Raw genomic sequence first — 5,026 nt, forward strand, 5'->3', positions numbered from 1 at the left:
AGAACAAAAAAAAACACAAACTCGAATCACAAATTCGAAACCTAGAATCATATGCCTCTTGTGTTTGGTATTTCAAAAACTATACAAAGAAAACTAGTATGATGCGGAATAGAATTACTAGTTATACCTTTCTTTGTAAATAACAACCTCTTGATCTTCTATCGTATTCCTCTTCTTATCTCGGACGTAATGTGGGCGACGATCTATTGAGACGAGAACCACCCAAGCTATCTTCTTCTCCAAGCAAGTTTCGGCCACCACAAGAACTCCAAGAGAAGATGAGGTTTGACCACCACCAAACTCCAAGGGATGTTAAGAAACAAGACCTCCTATCTCTCCTTCTTCCTTAAGCAAGATTCGGCCACCAACCAAGCTCCTTGAGATGAAGATGACGCCGGCCAAGGAAGAAGAATAGGAGAGGGAGAGGATGTGAAGGGCCGACCACCAACCAAGGAAATAGAAGAGAAGAAAACTAGAACATAAGTTATGAGGTGAGGCACCTCTACCCTCTCTTTTATATTCCTTGGTCTTGGCAAATAAGGAAAATTTATAAAAAACTTTCTTACGGAGGTACGGAGGGACAATCTTGGTCCTGCCTATCAACGCATGGGTGAGTAAAACTCACTTAAACTAGTTAAATCAAGTTTAACTGTAGGCATTTATCCAATAGTTGGAAGATAGGTCGAAATCACGTTTATATTAACTCTTGGGCGTATTAGCCAAAGCTAACTCGAGTTTTAATATAAATACGGATCTTGATTCTATAAACAAGAGTTGCATAGAGATGTAATTGGTAAATTAGTTACCTACCAATCATATTAAGTCTTGGGCGATTTAGCCAAAGCTAACTCAAGACGTAGTATGATGTGGATCTTGTCCCATATGAATTATAGAATTCAGTGGGAGCATCATTTAATTAAAAGACCTAATTAAATGATTACTAGACTATGATATTTTTTTCTGCATTTTTCTGTTGTAGATTACCATGACGTCAAACACAAACACCTTCTCTCTGCATTTTGTCCTTGACAAGGACAAGCTCAACGGAGCAAATTTCCTGGACTGGTACAGGAATCTGAGAATAGTTCTCACCCAAGAACGTAAACTGTACGTTTTAGAGCAGCCCATTCCGGAGGCTCCTCCTACCAATGCCATGCGAGCAGACAAAGATGCTTACAAGAAGCATCAAGATGATGCATTAGATGTATCATGTCTAATGCTCGCGACCATGAACTCTGAGCTTCAGAAGCAACATGAGTTAATGGGTGCTTATGATATGGTTGAATATCTTCATCAACTATATCAAGGACAAGCACGACACGAGAGATTTGAGATCTCAAGGGCACTATTTCAGTGCAAGATGTCAGATGAAGCTCCCGTAGGTCCATATGTACTCAAGATGATTGGGTACATAGAGAATTTACAGAGGTTGGGATTCCCACTTGGCCAAGAGCTGGCCACTGACCTGATCTTGCAGTCTTTGCCAGAGAACTACAGTCAGTTTGTCATGAACTACAACATGAACGAAATTGACAAGTCACTGCCCGAACTGCTTAGTATGTTACGAACTGCTGAGCTCAACCTTAAGAAGGTTAAGCCCAACTCTATTCTGATGGTTCAGAAACACAAGGGCAAGGGCAAGCCTAAAGGCAAGGGAAAGTCTCAAGCCAAGGGCAAAGGCAAAGCACTGAAGCCTAAAGGAGGGGTCGCCAAGGATGCTACCTGCTTTCACTGTGGTCAGACCGGGCACTGGAAGAGGAACTGCAAGGTGTACCTGGAAGATCTTAAGAAGAAGAGAAGTGAGACTTCCACTTCAGGTATGTATGTTATAGAAGTCAATTTATCTATTTTTTCATCATGGGTATTAGATACCGGATGTGTTTCTCACATTTGTACTAATGTGCGGGAGCTGAGAAATAGCAGGGCATTGATGAAGGGCGAGGTGGACCTACGCGTAGGCAATGGAGCACGGGTTGCTGTTGTTGTTGTAGGGACTTATTTTCTATCTCTGCCCTCTGGGCTTGTATTAGAGTTGGATGATTGTTGTTATGTGCCTGCTTCGACTAAGAACATTATATCAGTTTCTTGTTTGGACAAGAAAGGGTTTTCATTTATAATAAAGAACAAATGTTGTTCAGTTTATTTAAATGATATGTTCTATTGTAGTGCACCTCTGATGAACAGACTATATTCTAGACCTTGAGAGCCCTATATATAACATAAGTACCAAGACGTTCAAGTCAAATGACATGAACCAAACCTATCTCTGGCACTGTCGCTTAGGTCATATAAATGACAAACACTTATCCCAGCTCCATAAAGATGGTTTGCTGGACTCATTTGATTTTGAATCATATGAGACATGCGAGTCATGCCTACTAGGCAAGATGACCAAGACTCCCTTTAGTGGACACAGTAAGAGAGCGACTGACTTGTTAGGTCTTATACATAGTGATGTATGTGGCTTTTTCAATGTCGCTGCTAGAGGTGGTTATAGGTACTTCATTACATTTACTGATGACTTCAGTAGATATGGTTATGTGTATTTGATGACACATAAGTCTGAATCCTTTGAAAAGTTTAAAGAATTCAAGAATGAAGTACAAAGCCAGCTTGGCAAGAGTATTAAGATACTTCTATCAGATCGAGGTGGAGAATACCTTAGCCATGAGTTTCGTGACCATCTAGCTGAGTGTGGGATTCTATCCCAACTCACTCCTCCTGGAACACCACAGTGGAATGGTGTATCCGAAAGGAGGAATCGTACCCTATTAGATATGGTACAGTCTATGATGTGTCACACAGATCTTCCTACATCTCTTTGGGGCTATGCTCTAGACACAGCAGCTTTTATTCTCAACCGAGTTTCATCTAAGGCTGTAATAAAGACACCATAGAGGATATGGACTAGGAGAGATGCTCATGTGTCTTTTATGAGGATTTGGGGTTGTGAGCCTTATGTTAGATGTCAAGTCTCAGACAAATTAGGACCCAAATCCGACAAGTGTTATTTCATTGGATATCCCAAGTAAACGAAGGGATATTACTTCTACATTCCCGGTCAACACAAGATAGTTGTGGCTAAGACTGAGGTATTTCTAGAAAGGGATTTTGTTTCTAGAAAAACTAGTGGGAGTACGTTCGATCTTGAAGAAGTTCAAGATATGGACCATAGCACAGAAGCCTCGATGGAAGTTGAACTGGAACCACAAAGTATTGTGGATGATGTTGTTCCACAAGGAGTTGAGGAACAACAATCAGTTCAAGTAGACATACCTCTTCACAGATCTGATAGGGTACGTCGTCAGCCTGAGAGATACTCATTTTTCTTGTCTGACCATGATGACGTTGTGCTCATAGAGGACGAGCCCACCTCCTATCAGGAATCTGTGATGAGCCCAGATTCTGAGAAATGGCTAGAAGCCATGAGATCCGAAATAGAATCCATATACACCAACAAAGTATGGACTTTGGTTGATCCACCTGAGGGTGTAAAACTCATAGGGTGTAAGTGGGTCTTTAAGAGAAAGACTGACATGGATGGACTTATCTATAAGGGTCGCTTGGTAGCTAAAGGTTTCAAACAGATTCATGGTATTGACTATGATGAAACCTTTTCTCCAGTAGCGATTTTTAAGTCCATTCGTATCATGCTTGCTATTGCAGCATACCATGACTATGAGATATGACAAATGGATGTCAAAACCACGTTTCTAAATGGAAACCTACTCGAGGATGTGTACATGATACAACCTGAGGGTTTTGAAGATCCACAGCATACTGACAGAGTATGCAAGCTGCATAGGTCCATTTATGGACTAAAGCAAGCTTCTCGGAGCTAGAATTTTCGATTCGATGATGCAATCAAACAGTTTGGTTTCATCAAGAATGAAGATGAACCTTGTGTCTACAAGAAGGTTGTAGGGGACATAGTTGGCTTCCTCATATTGTATGTGGATGGCATACTGCTCATTGGGAAAGGCATCCCTTTGCTATAGTTTATCAAGACTTGGCTAGGGACTTGTTTTTCAATGAAGGACTTAGGTGAAGCATCCCGCATTCTAGGCATACAGATCTATAGAGATAGATCTAAGAGGTTGCTTGGCTTAAGTTAGAGTACATATATTGACAAGGTACTCCTACGGTTTGCCATGCAGAACTCCAAGAAGGGATTTCTGCCGATGTCACATGGCGTGAGTCTTTCGAAGACTCAAAGTCCCTCTTGTAGAGAGGAGAGAGACCGCATGGATCAGATCCCTTATGCCTCAGCTATAGGATCTATCATGTACGCCATGCTATGCACTCGTCCTGATGTCTCGTATGCTTTGAACATGACGAGCAGATACCAGTCAGATCCAGGTGAAAGTCACTGGATAGCGGTCAAGAATATTCTTAAGTACTTGAGAAGGACTAAAGAATATTTCTTGATATATGGAGGCGATGATGAGCTAGCTGTAAAGGGTTACAATGATGCCAACTTCCAGACCGACCAGGATGATTATCGATCGCAGTCAGGGTTCGTGTTTTGCATAAATGGTGATGCTGTGAGCTGGAAGAGTTCGAAGCAGGACACAGTAGCTGATTCTACGACAGAGGCCGAGTATATTGCTGCATCAAAAGTAGCAAAGGAGGCAGTTTGGATCCATAAGTTCATTACTAAACTTGGGGTGGTTCCTAGCATCGCTGACCCTATTGAGCTCTATTGTGACAACAATGGAGCAATTGCGCAGGCTAAGGAACCTCGCTCACACCAGCGGACCAAACAAATACTACGGCGCTTCCATCTCATTCGAGAGATTATCGAGAGAGATGATGTGAAGATTTGCAGAGTACCCACATAGGCTAACATCGCAGATCACTTGACCAAGGATTTGGCACAGAGAAAGCATGACGGTCACACTAGGTCATTAGGCCTTAGAGCCTACACTGATAGTGGGAGATTGTTAGTTAGAGCCCTAGAGCCAATCATTTGATGATTGTTGTATGGACTCGTTTATCATATTCTTGTATATAAATAAAGGCATTT

Source organism: Zingiber officinale, chromosome 10B (assembly GCF_018446385.1).
Source record: "Zingiber officinale cultivar Zhangliang chromosome 10B, Zo_v1.1, whole genome shotgun sequence".
Lineage (NCBI taxonomy): Eukaryota > Viridiplantae > Streptophyta > Magnoliopsida > Zingiberales > Zingiberaceae > Zingiber > Zingiber officinale.